The sequence below is a fragment of the Ursus americanus genome, chromosome 36 (genome assembly GCF_024610735.1).
Source record: "Ursus americanus isolate L20-20 chromosome 36, mUrsAme1.1.p, whole genome shotgun sequence".
In the NCBI taxonomy this organism is placed as follows: Eukaryota; Metazoa; Chordata; class Mammalia; order Carnivora; family Ursidae; genus Ursus; species Ursus americanus.
In genome coordinates this window covers 8492121-8511472 of record NC_142162.1, presented here as the reverse complement: position 1 = coordinate 8511472, position 19352 = coordinate 8492121, and positions in this window count along the sequence as shown.

The window sequence follows — 19352 nt, the reverse complement described above, 5'->3', positions numbered from 1 at the left end:
TGCCAAACACTGAGCTATGAACTTTACATGTATTATATTGGTAGATATTATTATGGTCATTTTTAAATACAAGGAAAGTGCATTTCACTAAGGTTAAGTACTCTTTCCAGATCACTCAGCTAATAAGTTATAGAATCAGAATTCGGGCTCTTTCTAATTCCAAAGCCTATGCTCTTGTGTCACTACTCAGGCCTGCCCCAGAGGGAGAGGTGAACAATTCTGAAGGGCAAAATGCAGGAAGGTTCCACAGAGCAGTTGGCATTTTAGTCTGAACTATTTTACTAATCATTTACAGTGAATGCAAGACTATGTTTATTTCTCAAGATACTTTATATTTACAGCATATCAGTGAGCCCATGTTTGTAACGGGTCTCTTGATTTTTCTTCCTAAAGAAAGGAATTTGTGACAAGGATGATCCAAAATAAAACATAATCCACGAGTCTTTTATGTTTACATTTTGGACAACAACTCCAACAGTACATTTCTACTAGTCATGTAGCCAAGGCTATCAAAATGAGTTTGCATTCCAGCAGCACAGAATATTGATGATAGAAATTGGCCTAGGGCTACTGAGTCACCTAATGACAGCAGCTTTAATTTAAAATATGTTGTGGGTAATAGACCAAGTGGATAATCCACTTGTGGATAATTGAGAGTATATCTGTGCCCACAGTTTAAGATCTAGGTATTTCATAGAGGTCCTATAACATAACATGTCATAAAATAACCTGTTCCCAATGCACTAGTATCCATAAAATCAATAGGGTTTTGCAAGCCATGCATATGATAGATAGTACGAAATGTAATTAGTATTGGAAAATTGCTGTAAAATCTCAAGCTCTTTCTACTTAAATGACCAAGATGTGTTCCACTGGGGCTCCTTTTTTAGAGCAACCTAGTGAACAGAGTCTGAAAGATTAAATAATTGGTGTCATGCTGGTTTTTAAGCAAATGAAGCCTTTGTTTCTGCGCACAGAACACAAAATTTTATCACTACAACAAAACACTATTTTGATGGCACTTTCTGAAATGAGGTGAAAAGCAGGATTTAACAGCCCTTGGGCAGAAATTTTTGTATCCTATATCTGACCTGCCAGGAATAAATTATCTGAGGCTAACATCCCTTAGGCTAAGAGTTTATAAAGGAAAACACCCCCGCCCCACTGCCAAAGCCTTAAATCTGAAGTAACAGCATGAGACACCATAATTTAAGTTCTTTGTTCTAAATAGAAATATTCATAATAAGGCACACAAACGAACATACGTTGGATCTAAAAGAGGCTTGGAGAGAGAGAGGAAGAATAAATGCGCTTTTTCTTTCTTTCTTTTTAACCTTATCTGTGCATTCCTGGGTTGCACAAGCATTGTGCTGACTCTGGATGAAAACACCCCTTTGATGGAGGATACATGCTGAAAGGGAGAATTCTGAATTATGTTCTCTAAATTATCCAAGGCTTGGAGAGCAAGTATTGATTTTGAAAATGACTGAGCCAGACCTCGTACTGCAGAGCCCCCACCCTCTCTCCCCGCGCCCCAAAGCACAACAAGAGATCCTGGGCGCTGTGCAGCCGCCACAAGGCCCTAGGCTGGCATTGTTTCAAAAAATCAGAAAGTCATCCATCAACCATAGAGTCATTGGAATAAGTACATGGTGGCTAAAGACACATTTTATCTGCTCACATGCTCTGATTCAATGAGCTCCGAGGAGAATTAGAATGATATTGGACCGATTAACTAATGCACTCTGGGAACCATGAACCGTTAAGGTGTTTATTTTGCTGCCTCCCATAAAAGAATGAGAAGTTTATCTGCATAGTTAAGCGTTCTGTTTGCTCAAGCCATAAATAACTTGGAGCGCCTCTGAGCCAGACCTCTTTTATAGAGGCAGATTGAGAATGGGAATTTGTTCTGTAATGGTTTCCATACTTTGCAAACAATTTAGGCACAGCCTGAACTGTACCATTGTGTGGGTGACTGTGTGTGAGTGTGTGTGGGCATGTGTGCACCTGCTTGTGTGTGGTTTCCTTGGAACGCTTACTGGACATTAATTTTAGGGGGGGAAATGAAGACTAAAATGATGTGTTTCCATGCATTGAGAACGTGACCTAGTTTTATTTAATCAGCAGTGGTGATGAACATATTGAGTTTCACTTTATGTGCTTCTGAGAGTATATTTTACATGTGGGAAGAACTAACAGAGTATAACTGTGTGATATTCATGCTCATTCTTACATGGTTACATTTTCAGAACAGCTTGAGACCTAAAATTCCAAGTCCCTTATCCTCATACGTTGTAAATCAAAACACACTTGTTTTAATCAGCAAATAAGTTCCCAGGCCTAATAGATGTTTAAGATATACCAATTTAAGCAAAACACCATTTATGGCAGGGTTGCTCAACCTTGGCACTATTGGCATTTAGGGCCACATAACTCGTCGTTGTGAGGCTACCCTGTGCATTATAGGATATTTAGCAGATTCTCTGGGTTCTACCCATTGGATGCCAGTAACACTCCCTTCCAACCAAGTAGTGACAACAAAAAATGTCTCCAGATATTACCAAATGTCCCTTAGAGGGCAAAAATGATTCCAGTTGAGAACCACTGGTTAAGAATCTTTTTTTTTTTTTAATAAGTTTTTGAGGAAAATTTTGAATGCTTTCCTGGAGGAAAGTTACACAACCACGAGACTCCCACATTCATTTGCACTGACTCCCGAGTATATTATACAGAAAAACAGTTGATGGCTCAGAGAAGGTCCAGGAACTATTACGCTTGTTTCCACATATCATGTTCTAATTCCATGATATAATCTTAAAAAAGGCTCATTCCATCTTGAAATGGAATTTTCTAAGCTATTTGTAGTATGTAGTATTGTCATTAAAATTTGGAGTTAGAAAACTTTCACAGTCTCTTTTGTGTCCATGTTTTCTATGGTGATTTTTACAAAATGTCCAATCCCTTGGGTTGCTGTAGCTAAAAATATTACACTGGAATTTCTCTCATAGAAATTCTATTTTTTTCCCTTGGCCTTTTGAAGGATATGCAATTGAGTGATGGCACTGATTTCATTATCAATTCCTCCTGAAAAAGGTCAATTTTACTGGGTCAAGGTTGAAACAAGTCATAGGATAAAAAGAAACCTAATCCACCTCTAAATCGCTCTGCAACTGAGAGTTATTATGTTGGAGACATGTCTACATTGAACTAAAGTCAAGTCTAGAATTGGCCACTATCCAGTAAATTTGGAGAGTAGATTTAGCCAAATAGATAATTCACCACTCCCTGTCTCTTGCCAAAGAGGCAGGGATGGTTTGAATGATCTAGGTTAGATAATTTTTTAGCACTTCATAAATCCACATAATTTGGAAAAGAACTTGGATGATGTTTTATATATAATTCTATACCAGCACTTCCTAAGGTACGAATATAGCCAAAGAATTCTATTGAAAAGAAGTTTGGCAAGAACTGGTTAAATACAGTGAGATAACCTGAGTAACTAGAGATTTTCTTGGAACCTTTAATATGTTAATGTGCCTTATGATCTTTGAGAAAGTTTTCCTCACATTGCATTTTGGGAAATAACAGGTACATATTAGGTCAAATTTCTGGTTATTTTATAAACATAATATTTAAAGCTCCTTTTCTCTGTACCACCTTAGGTCTTGGGCTTTGATCCCATCACTTTTGGGAGTGATGGGAATGTGGTCTGTACGTTTATGGCCTATACAGAGTGACTGACTCAGACACATCCCTCCCCCAGCCAAGTCATGAAGGGAATGGCAGGATACAAGCCTTTCCCAAGGGTCCACCAGCATCTGAACTCCACTTTGTTTCCTCTCCCTCCCAGGGAACCTTCATTTCCTCTAGGCTGGGACAAATGAGCACTGACTGATCACTTAGTCTCCTAAATCTATTATTTATGCCAGGACCTCAGCTTTTACAACTCAAAAACAAGAATTTGGCTTTTATTCAACTGCATCATCCCTCCTAAAGCAATAAGCCCAGGAATGCTCTAGCTGCTGCTTAGGTGGGAGGAGAGTCACAGGCATTACTGAGGATAAAAAAATATAAGTTTAATATAGTGTGTCAAGTATTATTCTATTGTACTTCTATTACTAGGAATATTTTACATTGTCTGATTTATACCCTGTCTGCTTCCAAAACAAGGATTTGAGATAACTTAATATAAAAACATAAATACAATGACAAAAGAATAATTAATTTGAGACTAAAAGAGAAATCAAAGACCAAGTTCTATTATCTAATACTCAGAAGCATAACTGTTTAATATAACCATCATCATTATCATCAACATTTCTTGAGTACCTACTATATGACACTCTGTGCTATATGCTTTGTACTCTAAATTCATTAATGAACAAGAATCAATTACATTCTTATAACAACCCTAATAGATAATATTATCTCCATTTTACTAAAAGCACACTGAGGTTCCCAGCAGTTTAGTAGTTCAAAGATTCTCCCAACAGAAACACAATGGTTTGTTGGTACCATGATAAACCACCCAGATCCCCTTTCTGATGATGGCAGACAGCCTCAGCTGCAGAGAGCTGCCTGCTTCAAGGTCAGACCTCTTCCCAGGACAGTGCCACCCACGGATGATCAATGGAGGGTAAAGGTCTGGCCACCTTGACCCAGACCTTTCCAGACATTTCTGAAGGGCCATTCTAGTTCTGGCATTCCTCACAGGTTAACCAAATTTGGCCATAGTGCAGCTTCTTTCTTTGGCCGTTCCTACTTCCCTCCCCTCTCTTCTACGGTGTTGATCTCAAAGGCATTCCCTGTAAATATCTTGTTTGTGAAACTCTGTCTCAGAGTCTGTTTCCAGGGGAACCCAACCAACAGCAGGCAGAATGAGGATTAAGCCCCAAATCTATTTTGCTTCAAAACCCATTCTCTTAATCACTGTGTTACATATGGTGAATGTAATATAGTAAACATATTTTTAGTGTATGAAGATGGAGCTATTTTAACAGAACAACAAATTGGTGGTCCTAACAGCTACTATACAACTTAGGTAAGCAAATTATATTCCTGTATCAGAAGTTCGTTCCCTTCAGATTCCAACATCTATCTGCTTTCCCTGTGGGACACTACTTCCTGATCAAAAGAAATAAATTTTTCCTCCATCATACTGAAAACAAAGGTAACTTACTTTGTCAAGGAACAGGTGAATCCAATCAATAGTTAAAGAAACTGATTTTGGATGGAAGCTTGACGGACTGATGAAGAGCTGTAATTCACTCAGGTATGGAATCCAACAGGTCCATCTACTAGGACCCTCTTCATCTTCTTGGCATGACAGTGTTCAATAACAATGGATTCCAGGTCCTCACACACTTACCGAGGGGTGCAGATGTCATACCCAGGGAGGAGCATCTCACTTCGTGTGCTGTGATACCAGGTTAGATAATCAAGACCACTTGATCTCTCAAAAGCCCTCATGGCCATCTTTCATGGAAAAGGCATGCAGCTTTTTTTAAGTCTGTCTCATTTCAAGTCCCATGTTAGGAGATAAAGCTGAATTCCACTGAATGAGTTGTGAATTACTTTGTGAATTTGGGCTGTGAAGGCAGCCAAAGCAGATAATTCTTGCCTATTAAGTGGATTTATCACATGTTCAATTGTGTAATTACTTTTTTTAAAAAATCCATTTTCCCCATTTTATTGTCATGAAGATACAAAGGGGACATTTTGGATAAAGAAATCATTATCTAGGCTAGGGAATAACAACTGTTCCTCTTGTAAAGTTGAGTTTTTATATCCACTAAGTGGTTCAAAGAAAGGATCACTAACTGGAGGCTGCTAACTCCCTGCCTCTTCACTTAGAGCAAAATAGTGCTGGTCTTATGAAGAGGTGGCTAAATAGATGACATAATTAGAGGGACAATAAGAGAGCCCAATGAATCCAGAAAACATTTGTCAAGCACTTGTCACAGCGCCTGAAATTCCACCATCAGCAAGTTGGATCATGAAACATTTCTGATACTCAGAACCCCACTCAATTAATATGTCATTAATGCAGAAGGTGAGGCTAATACCATAAGCCATCTACTTACCTATTAATACCTGAAGAACTGGGGTATTAAAATGAAGAAGAACATGACAAGAAAAAAATTGAATGGGCGTGGGAAAAGTGACACAGAATAATCAACAGGAACAATATACAGCTCATATAGTCCAATTTTCATAGATGAGAAAAGTCAGTTTGTAAAGTAACAATTCCTAAAGTTTGTTCCCAGACAACATTTGCCCAGGATCTAATATGCTGCCCTCAGGTACAGGATTCTGAGGTCAAATAAATTTCTTAGATCAAACAAGTTCAACAGGTTTCTATTCTGAGAGTACATTAGGGCTGATGTGCATTATAAATCTTGAGGTGGAGGAAAGGAAAGAATACATAGGACCACAGATCCTTCTGTGTGTAGCATTTTCCAAGACTAATTGCTGTAGAAATGTTTCTTGAGAGAGATGAAGTGGCTTGCCCATAGCACATACAAAACAAGAACCTGGCTTTTCTGACTATAGTCTAATTATTATTGTACTATGCTATACTACAATTCCTTATCTTGCTTTGGGTAAGTCTGCAGCATTACAGGAGGTGCTCAGAGATTCGGAGGCTGGCAAAAAGCACTCTGTTCAAAACAAAAAAAAACAAAACCACACCTACATGAGCTTGAATACACTCACCAGACTGTAGTGATCGCCACTCACTCTCTCAGTGCTCTGATGATGAAGGAGATATATCGGCAAGAGCAGCAGGGTAGCTTCATTCCTCCACTTTCCTATCTCTTCCCTTCACAGTGGTCTCCTGGTAGACAAGAGAAATGCCTGCAGAAAAAAAACAAGAGTGGCTGAATCCGGACAGGAACACTTGAGCCTCTCCTGCTTAAAACACACCTATGTCCTTCTAAGTTCACACAAAGGACCGCAGCCTAAGGTTTTTGTGCATCTTCCAAGAGGACGTTATCAGTCAAGTTAGCTGACATCACAAAAGGATAAAAATAAGATAAAATGGAAACATTACAAAATTCTGAGAAACATGAGGAATATGAAAGAGAGGCAACCAATGGTTGAAGTAAGCTATATCAGAATATCAGAAGAAGCAAAACTCATAGAACAGAAAAAGAGGTTATACATTATAAAGAAAGATTCAGAGACTACAAAAAACATGAAAGCAAGAAAAAACAGAGAACCAATTTGACTTTTGATATAAACATATACTTTCTAGAAAAGAGAGCTCAATATATGGGTTCACAGCATAACTCAAACCAGCAAAATAAAATTTGACCAAGCCAATGAATGAGAAAAAATGGCTATGTGAGGGAAAGTTAAAAAATAAAAATCACTTAGCATAATCTCCTCCAGTCCCGTCCATGTTCCTGCAAATGTTGGGTAATCATTCTTTCTGATGGCTGAGTAATATTCCATTGTATATATGGATCACATCTTCCTAATCCAGTCATCTGTTGAAGGGCATCTCGGCTCCTTCCACAATTTCGCTATTGTGGACAATGCTGCTATGAACATTGGGGTGCATATGGCCCTTCTCTTCACTACATCTGTATCTTTGGGGTAAATACCCAGTAGTGCAATGGCTAGATCATAGGGTAGCTCAATTTTTAACTTTTTAAGGGACCTCCACACTGTTTTCCAAAGTGGCTGTACCAACTTGCATTCTCACTAACAGTGTAAGAGGGATCCCCTTTCTCCACATCCTCTCCAACAATGGAATATTACTCAGCCATCAGAAAGAACAATTACACAACATTTGCAGCAACATGGACGGGACTGGAGGAGATTATGCTAAGTGAAATAAGTCAAGCAGAGAAAGACAACTATCATATGGTTTCACTCATTTATGGAACATAAGAAATAGGAAGATCAGTAGGAGAAGGAAGGGAAGAATGAAGGGGGGGTAAACAGAAGGGGGAATGAACCATGAGAGACTATGGACTCTGGGAAACAAACTGAGGGCTTCGGAGGGGAGGGGGATGGGAGATTGGGATAGGCTGGTGATGGGTATTTAAGGAGGGCACATATTGCATGGTGCACTGGGTGTTATATGCAAATAATGAATCATGGAACACTGCATCAAAAACTGGGGATGTACTGTATGGTGACTAATATAACGAAATAAAAATTATTTTAAAATAAATAAATAAATAAAAATCAAAGGATGCTTGGTGGCGCAGTCAGTTAAATATCTGCCTTCAGCTCAGGTCATGATCCCAGGGTCTTGGGATGGAGCCCCACATCGGGCTCCCTGCTCAACAGGGAGTCTGCTTTTCCCTCTCCCTCTGTCGCTCCTCTTGCTTGTGCTCTCTCCCTCTCTCTCTCTGATAAATAAATAAATAAAATCTTTAAAAAAATAAATAAAAATCAAATAAAAAAAGAAAGCATAGTCAACAGACAACATGAAACCACATGACCGGAATAAAATAGTAATGGTTATTATAAATGAAAATGGCTTAGACTCACCAATCAAAAGCAAAATCTTAATAATATATATTGTCTATAAAAGGAGTTCTTACACATGTATGACAAAGAAAGTTGAAAATAAAGTGAAAAATATATACTAAACAAATATAAACCAAGAGAAAGCCAAAAATAGCTATTTTTGATATCAGATAAAATAGGATTAATATGAAAAAAATCATAAAGAAAAAAATGATCATTACACAGTGGTAAAAGAAATGTAACAGGAATATATAACAATCATGTGTAAATAGATATTAAAAACATAGTCTCAAAATAGATAAAAGAATTGACAGAATTACAGAAGAAACAGATAAATCGCCCCTGCTGGGTAACTAGTAGATCAAAGATTAAATAAAATCGTAAATAATTTTGATCTAAATATATAAACTTTATAACCAATGGGCATAGAATTTTACCATCTAAAAGCATATCTAAAAGTTCACAAAAATTGATCATGTAGTAAGTCACAATGAAATAAAATTAAGCAGTTATAACAAAATCACACCTAAAATTTTTTTGTCTAGAAATCTGAAAACATATTGTTAAATAATCCATATGGTAAAGAGGAAATGACCAGGGAAATTATGAGGTACATAAAAGCATTAAATACCAAAATGTATTGTTTGCTGTTTAAGCAATTCTATGTGGGAGATTTAGAGTCTTAATTTTATTTATATAGAAAGTCAGAAGGAACAAAAACAAATGAGAATCGTTTAATTAAAAATCTGAGGAAAAACACAGCAACAGAATAAATTCAAAAAACAAAAACAAAAAAATGAGAATAGTAAAGATAAGGCTAAAATCAGTGAAATAAAGAATGAAAACATTAAAGGTCATTAGCAAATTCCCCAAAATGGGGAATTGATAAGATGGACATGAGAAGAAAAACATTAAAAAAGGAAACAGAAGAATGTTATTAACAAATGCTTGCTAGAAAATCTGACAATCTGGATGAAATGGATTAATTTTGATAAAATTAGAAAATATCAGTGGTTATACAGGAATACATAAAACACATGGAATTGCCAATAAAGAACCTAAAATCAGCCATCAGAATCTTTCCTCTACCACCATCTCTCCCGGATATGTGTGGAATCTAAAAAACAACAAGCAAACAAACAGAAACAGACTCATAAAAATAGAGAACAAACTTGTGGCTGCCAGAGGGGAGGTAGGTGGGAGGATGGGCAAAATAGGTGAAGGGGATTAAGAGGTACAAACTTCTGATTAAAATAAATAAGTCACAGGGATAAAAAGTACAGCATAGGGAATATAATTAATAATATTTTAATAACATTGTACCATGACAGATGGTAATATACTTATCAGTAAAAATGTTGTGAAGTATAGAATTGTCAAATCACTATGTTATGCACCTGAAACTAATATAATGTTGTATGTCAACTAAACTTCAATTAACATTTTTAAAAATCTACAAAATAGGGTACATTAAAAAAAAAAAACAGCAGTATTTTACAAATGCGTTGTAACAAAGCAAATAATCTTTATCTTATACAATGTTTTACAGAAAATAGCAAAAGGAAGTTACCTAACTCATTTTATAAATAATGCCTTCATGCTGTAACCAAAAGAGGGCTATTAAAAAAGAGAGAAAAATTATAGACCAATTATAGATGCCAAAACCTAAATAAACTAGTTAACTAAAATCAACAGTGTATTATTTGTACCACATCATCATTAAATATAATTTATTCCTGGAGTACCTGGATGGCTCAGTCAGTTAAGAGTCTGACTCTTGATTCTGGATCAGGTCATGATCCCAAAGTCATGAGATCAAGCCCCATGTCAGGTTCCATGCTAAGGGTGGAGCCTGCTTAAGATTCTCTTTCTCAGGGGATCCCTCCTACATTGTTGGTGGGAATGCAAGTTGGTACAGCCACTCTGGAGAACAGTGTGGAGGTCCCTTAGAAAGTTAAAAATTGAGCTACCCTATGATCCAGCCATTGCACTACTGGGTGTTTACCCCAAAGATACAGACTTAGTAAAGAGAAGGGCCATATGCACACCAATGTTCATAGCAGCAATGTCCACAATAGCTAAATCGTGGAGAGAGCCGAGGTGCCCTTCAACAGATGACTGGATTAAGAAGCTGTGGTCCATATATACAATGGAATATTACTCAGCTATCAGAAAGAACGAGTTCTCAACATTTGCTACAACATGGATGGCACTGGAGGAGATAATGCTAAGTGAAATAAGTCAAGCAGAGAAAGACAACTATCATATGATTTCTCTCATCTGTGGAACATAAGAACTAGGATGATCAGTAGGGGAAGAAAGGGATAAAGAAAGGGGTGGTAATCAGAAGGGAGAATGAAACATGAGAGACTATGGACTATGAGAAACAAACTGAGGGCCACAGAGGGGAGGGGGGTGGGGGAATGGGATAGGCCGGTGATGGGTAGTAAGGAGGGCACGTATTGCATGGTGCACTGGGTGTTATACACAACTAATGAATCATCGAGCCTTACATCGGAAACCGGGGATGTACTGTATGGTGACTAACATAATAAAAAATCATTATTAAAAAAAAAAAAAGATTCTCTTTCTCCCTCTCCCTCTGTCACTCTGCCCTGCTCTCTCTTTCACTCTCATAAAATACATATAAATATATATAATATAATTTATTCCTTCTGAGTTCGATATCAAAAATCATGATCCAAAAGAGAAAAATCACAGCAATGCCTGCTATTACAGTTATAGCTCAACCAAGTTGTGCCAGTTACTGGACAATTCAATGACAGGAAAAAGCAAAAAAGAAAAAATGGAAGACTTAGGAAGAAATAGACAGTTTTATTTGCAGAAGATATTATTCACACAGAAAACCCAAGAGAATAAACTACTAGACCTAGTCAGAAAGTTCATCCAGGTTGCTGTATACAAGATGAATACATAAAAATCAAAAACTTTCCTCTATAACAGCAAAAGCTAATTAGAAGATGCAAAAGAAAGTAAGCTATCAAAATAACCATTACAGTGATGAATCTAGGAATTAAAGTAACTAGGAATGCACAAACTTTTGTGATAAAAGAAAATCTCTATAAAGGGTGGAGGCATATCATATTAATGGATGGGATTAATGGATGGGATAATTTCACATCGTAAAAATATCAATTATATCTAGATTCACTTACAAATTTAATGTAACCCAAGTCAATATTCTGAAAGAATGCAGGGAAAAGGTATAGAAATTTTTTTAATCTGAAATTTATATAGAAAAATAAAAATCCACAAATAAGAAATTTTTGAAAAAGAAGAGGAAGGGGTGAAACATTACACTATCAGATAATAGAGCAATTGCACAATATTAGTATTATATCAGAGTACAATTATTGCAAAAAGACCCAAAAAAATTGTCTTAAAAAATGGAGAGTTCAGAAATAGAGCCATATCTATTTGGTCTATATGGAAACTTGCCAAATGTTAGAAAAGGCATCAAAAATCAGTGGGAGAACAGATGGACTACTTAGTAAATGGAATTGGAATAACTGGCTCAGCCTTATAAAAATATATAAAGTTGGATCATTGCTCTAGAGCGCACACAAACATAAACCCCATGTGGAGTGAAGACCTAAATGATAAAGACAAAATGGTTAAATTCATAGAATATATAGGGAATATCCAACAAAACAAGAACACAGCCATGAAGGGAAGAATTGCTGGACTGACTACATTCAAGATGAGGACTTTTGTTCACACTACTGACATGTTTAACAGAAGACTCACAGGAAAATGTTACAATGTCTATACACGAGGCAGAATTAACATCTGAAATAGATAACAAACAAGAACAATTAAGACTCCCCAACCTCCCAAAAGCATAGGGAACTCTATAGAAAAATGAGCAAATATGTTTGTTTTGTGAAAGAATGCTCTACTTTACTAATAATTACAGAAATTCAAATGAAAACAAAAATGCCATATATTTACCCAGTAAAATTAGAAAAACAAAAATTAGAAAATAGGAAATGGAAGCCTTATACCCTTCTGTTGGAAGTATAAAATGGTGAAGACACATCTGGGAAAAAGAAATCCATTAATTCAGTAAAAGTTTTGGTTTAGTGGCTATTAGGAGAATAACCTTATCCTTGGCATTAGGGAGGTAGAACTAAACAAGACAAGACAAGAAGCTTATGTTCAGTATCTACACTGTTCAATATGGTAACCACTAGCCATGTGTCTATGGAGCATTTGAAATATGACTAATATAAATTGAGACAACCTGTAAGTACAAAATACACATGGAAGATCTAGTTAAAAAATAACATTGCAGAAAAAGCATTTAACAAAATCCAGCACTCATTCATGATAAAAACTCTCAATAAACTAGAAATGGAAGGAAACTTTCTTAATTTGATTAAGACTATAGCTAACATACTTAATGATAGAAACTTGAAGCTTTCCTATTAAGATTAAATACAAGGCAAGGATGTCCCTTCTCACCACTCCTTTTCAACATCATACTGGAAGTCCTTACTAATGCAATAAGGTGAGAAAAATAAATAAAATGTATACAGATTGAGAAAAAAACATAAAACTATTTGTTCTCAGATGACATAATCATCTATGTAGAAAATCCAAAAGTACTGGCAAAAAATCTCCTGGAACTAATAATTGATTATAGCAAAGTTGTAGGATACTAGGTTAATATACAGAAGTCATTTGCTTTCCTATATGCCAACAGTGAACAAATGGAATTTGATATTAAAAACACAATATCATTTACATAAGCATCCAAAAAAATACTTGGGTATAAGTCTAACAGAACTTGTACACGCTCTATTGAGGAAAACTATAAAACTGAAAAAAACTTAATCTAGACATAGATCTTACATCCTTCACCAATATTAACCCTACATGGATCATAGACTTAAAATGCAAAATACAATTCCTAGAAGATAGAAAACCTAGATGATCTTGGGTATAGCGAGGTCTTTAGAAACAACATCAGCCAAAGAAATAAATAATTGATAATCTAGGTTTCATTAAAACTGTCTGGAATTAAAATTTAAAATGTCTTCTCTGTGAAAGACAATGTCAAAAAAACAAGAAGGCAAGTCACTAACTGGGAGAAAATATCTGTAAAAAATGCATCTGAAAAAAGACGATTATCCAAAATATATGATATTAAAACCCAACAATAAGAAAATAAACAGTTCAATTAAACATTGGGCCAAAGACCATAACAAATACCTCACCAAAGAAGATATATAGATGGCAAATAAGCATATGAAAAGATGCTCCTCATAAGTCATCAGGGAAATGCAAATTAAAATGAGATACCACTGTATACCTATTAGAATGGTCAAAATCCAGAACACTGGAAACAGCTAATGCTGACAATGATGTGGAGCACAGGAACTCTCATACATTGCTGGTGGGGATGCAAAAATGGCACACCCACTTTAGAAGACAGTTTGATGGTTTCTTACAAACTAAATATACTCTTATAAACAATTACAAATCTTGGTATTCACCCTAAGAAGTTGAAAACATGTCCACACACACCCACACACAGATGTTTATAGCAGCTTTATTCATAATTGCCAAAACTTGGAAGCAACCAAGATGTCCTTCAGTAGGTAAACGGATAAAGAAAATGTGGTACATTCAGACAATGGAATTTTATTCAGCCCTAAAAGGAAATAAGCTATCAAACCATGAAAAGACATGGAGAAAATGTAAATGTATTTCACCAAGTAAAAGAAGACAATCTGAAAAAGCCTACATACTATACAATTCCAACTATATGACATTCTGGAAAAGGCAAAACTACAGAGACAATAAAAAGATCAGTGGTTGGCCGGGGTTGGGGGGGCAGTGGAAGAAGAAAAAATGAATAGGTAGAGCACAAAAGATTTTTAGGGCAGTGAAAATACTCTGTATGATATTATAATGATGGATATATGTCATAATACACTTGTCCAAACCCATAGAATGTACAACACCAAGAGTGAACCCTAAGGTAAACTATGGGCTTTGAGTGATTATGATGTGTCAGTGTAGGTTCATCCTTGGTAGAAAATGTACCATTCTGGTGAGTGATGTTGATAATGAGAGAGGCTATAAATGTATGGGGACATAGAATACATGGAGAATCTCTATACCTCCCTTTCAATTATGTGTAACCTAAAACTGCTCAAAAAATAAAATCTTTAAAAAAATTAATGTGAAACATCTCAATGATTTTTTTATATTATCTACTTTTGAAATAATATTTTAGGTATATTGGGTTAAATAGAGTATATTATTAAAGTTAATTTCACTTGGTTATTTTTGCTTTCTTAATGAAACTACTGGAAAATTAAAAATTATATTTGTGGCTCACATTATCGTCCTCTTAGATAGTGCTGTTCTAGAAGGGCTCATCTCAGGGCTATGCAACTTTAGTGTCCATTACTAAGGAAATGAAGAAGAAAGGGGTAAATATACATAGGATGGAATACTCTGCAGAAGAAAGGAGCTGTAGTTACAAAACACAACATGGATAAAACATAAATTACAAACAAACAAGAAATAGAATGAACAGAAAATCCAAAACTATTATGTAAATTTTAAAAATTCATACACAAAACAGCACTATATATACTACTATATGTAAATAAACATATGAAAGGTGGCTTAGAATGGCAAACATTAAAAATTGCAGAGTGGCTGTCTGTGGAATGGTATGGGATTAATATTAGGGATAATTGATACAGGAGAAATAAATCATAAAGTAAGAAACCAACAGATCCTTGTATGGCTAATGCTGATAGCATGCCATGAACTCCATGTAATATAATCAACTATATTCCAGGCACTTGAGTTATAAAAAGAAAATTAAAAATTGCCGAGACCAGTTAAATGGCTTTGAAGACAGATGGGTTGTTTGAAAGTAGTCAAATTCACCAATATTTAACATGCACAATTTACATAGCCTGTCATGTGTCCAGAATAAATAAGACACCTCTGGGATGATTCCTAAACTCAAGATGCTTCCAGTCTGCCTATGTCAAAAAATAAAAACAAGCAACAAAAAACAAAAAACAACCCTGCCCTCATGAAAGGTGGAGGGCCATGTAAAACAGAATTTAGTTACCAAGTGTGTATTGTGGTAGGGAAAAAGAAAATGTAATATGCAAATGTGTGAAGATGAAAACAGAGATGAGCAAGAGTAAGGTTTGGAAAGGTGGTAGAATCTGAACTTAACTTCAAAGGGTAAGAGGTTTAGACTGATGGAAAGAAAGAAGCATTCCCAGTAGGTGGTTTATCTGCAAAGTTGAGGGAAGGGCAACTTAGTGGATAGAAGAATGCTGTCCTCCACTTAAGAAAGGAAGATCAACATCAGGGGAAATGACTTGCCAGAATATTACTGCTAGTAAAGCTAAAAATATGAATATTCCAATACCTTCTCTAACCATTGGATTATGCACCACCCAATAGCATGTACTGTTTCAGTTCACAAATGTGCTGAAAAAGGAATAGAATGAGATAAAGCAATTTCCAAGAGTACTTTGTTTAATGCCAGGACACAGCTGATGCACTGGAAGAGTCTGGCTTGCCAAGTGGTGAGTATATTCAGTAATTTGCATTTCGAGATATGGTACAGATCTTTACTAAAGATGGAAACTGCAAAGCAGGGGGACTGTACAGTACTTAGTGAGACATTCAAGGCCATCCATAATCCGTCCCCAGTTTACCCTTTAAGAATGGCTCCCCATTCCCTCACATGGCCAAACTGCTAAACCAAGCAGTTTATCATTTCTGTGCATTTTCATACATGGCACTTTCCTACCCCAGGCCCTCAGCCATACTCTTCCTATATTTGAAATATCTTCAGCTCCATCTCCACCTGATAAAATTCAGTGTACATCAGGATGATGTGTGAATTCCCTTCTTTCCATAAAGACATTATGAAGTCCAAGCAGAAGGAAATGCTCCTTTCTCTGAGTTCCCAAAACACCAAACTCATCCATTCTATGATTACATTGGACTATAAGAATTATACTGTTAGAATGAATTAAGACCAAGATGGTCTGACTAGAAAAATATGATTGTTCTTACTAACAGTAAAACAAATTAGCCCATGTACTGAGTCCCACTGGCCAAAACAAATCTTGTACCCTTTGTACCTTGCCTTCAATTTACAGATGCACATTCTCCCAAGTATTTTCATATCTGCATATTGCTCCCCAGCATTTGTCCATATACACTTTTACTTTGCATATATTTCAGCAGAAAACACATACAATTTGTTGTTCTACTTTTATTCACTATGTACATATCATATAAATTTTCCTTATTTCTAAATATTTTCTTAGTTACATTTTAATATCTCCATAATTCTTCATTGTGTTAAAATACTATCGTCACTTTTTACAAAAATCCCTATTTGTGATCATTTGGTTTAGAAAAGTAACATTCCTTTCCTACCTTCTGCCTCAAGCCCTACAATAGTATGTCCATATTAGCCCTGTATAGACTAAAATAAGTAAGTTTTAAATGATCATGCTCGTCTTCCATCAGCATTCATTATTCAGTGTCATAATTACTAAACAAGAAATCAGGGTAAACTATTCTTTGCCATGTTAAAAAACTGCTCCATTTCCCACTTACCAAGATGGTTAAATGAATAACAAAGTCTCTTCACAGTAACTCAGTAACGCATATAGAAATCTGGAAATAAATAAATCGTATGTCTTCACACATCTGTATTTTCAGTAAGGATACCCTTGGAAAACATTATCCTTGTCCATGGCTCTCTCCAGGGCCTTAGATAGACAAATTCAGTTTGCTTGGACAAAATTCTACTGATTAATTCACCAAAAGGAGAAGATGGACCATTAGCCCTTCTATACGGGCTAAATTACCAATTACCAGCAGGTAAACAGCCTATCACTGCAGCACTGCCCCAAGCTTATTATGAGTGTCATTTGCAAAGGTGGAGCCCTTCAGAGAGAAATCTCTGTTTTATTAGCATAAAGAGGTCTAAAGAGCACTGGCCAGGGCCAGGAGGCCCTCCTTAGTCCCCCGGGATCACTGCTGATTTATGAGCTCCCACACATTCACCTACGACATCACAATTCATTCCTGTGTAAAATACTCCATTATTCCTCCACCCAAGAGTAAGGTCAGAAAATATCAAATGGAATACAATTTCTAAGCGAAGTAGGGAGAAAAGTGGTATTATAAAAAGCCCCAAAGCCAAAATGAATTAAGCTGAAAAACTAATCTGGAAGAGAAGAAATAGCCAAATGAACAAAAGCAAGCGGGGGAAACACGAGGGTATGTTTTTAAAGTTTCAGTTCCCAGGTCCCTGGAGGTCAGGCCAGAGGCAAGACCAGGGGCATGGAGCCGCACAGTGAGGAGGAAAGAGCAGGAACCCTGGGAGCAGAAACCCATGGTGCAAGATGTCTTTCCTCCATTTTAAATCCATATGAACTCATGCAAGTTACTCAACCACACTGAATCTTATCTAAAATTTCTGAATGGCTTCATGAGGTTGTTTTAAGGATTACATCAGAATGTCTAACTCCTCGCACAGAGTAGGCATTTACACCGCCAGTTTGATGATCCACCCTACACCCAACCCACCAATACATTTACCCTTTACACTCATTACTCTCCTCAATTAGGCTCCAGGAAAACCCTGCCAAGCTTGGTTTTCTTGTCTGGGAGACTTTTGTCCTTGATGTGCCTGTGTGCATGTCTACTTCCATCCATTTTATGGAGCCTTTAAAGTCTAGCCATCTGAGTTTTTGTGGGGACGTACAGTTAGTCCTTTATACTACCTATGTCTTTATCCTTTGGTATAAATGAAGACGTTGAATCCACCTCAGGATTACTGTGCATATTTGTTTAACTATTTAACTTTTTTTGTTTGGCAAAATCACCTGGACTACAGATGGTGTGTGTGTGTGTGCCTGTGTGTAACATAAATATATGTGTTTAAACCTTTGTTTATTGTTACACTTAGAAATACTGTGGGAAGCTGATAATTTTCTCTTTGTTGAAAAACAGGGTAAGAGAATTGTTGTTCAAGAAATTGAAAGGTGTTTACAATTAGGATTTCCTTTCAAGTTTCAATTTCAGAATGTGAACACCTTTGGTTTTTCTGTTGCCAGTAGGCCCACTCTTATGTGTTGCATGGTGTTAGAGGTGAATTGGAACAAGTGAAAGTTTGTACATGCCCCACGCCATTCACATTCCTTCTAAAAAGGAAGGGAGAGACACAAATAACATTTGAGGAGAAAGAGGTAAAACTTCTACTTCTAGTTATAAAGCCCTAATATTCCTCCTCTCTACTTCAAAGTAACTTCTGTCTAGTCGGCCCTCCACTCACCCTCCACTCTTTCTCAGAGAAGCAGCTATTCCTTCTCTAGATCGCAATGAATGCTGCTCCCTATTCCCTGACTACATTCATTCCCTGATCTCATATGACTGTTCTTCTGGAATTTTCTACAGATATTTGTGTACAGATAGGAGATCCTGTCCGACTATGACAATCCATGGTCTTGTGCCTTCAGTTATCCCCTCTCCAGCCAGCATCTTAGATCTCCTTCACTTCACTAATTCCTTTCTCTCTGGTGCCCCCAAATCTGTGCCTTTAAATTGACAAAACTACTATATAGCTAAACTACTATCACCCAGGTCTTGTTGAGGCTCCCTACCAAAATCCACCTTGAATGAGACTTTCTTGCTTTGTTCATCTGACTCCCTCAGACAAAGATGAGCCCAGATGCCTTGGTCACTCACAGAATGTCAAATCATTTCCATCTGGCCCCACTCCAGACCCAAATTGGAGTGGTAAGAAATACATTAAATCTGTTACTCCTTAAGAGTGG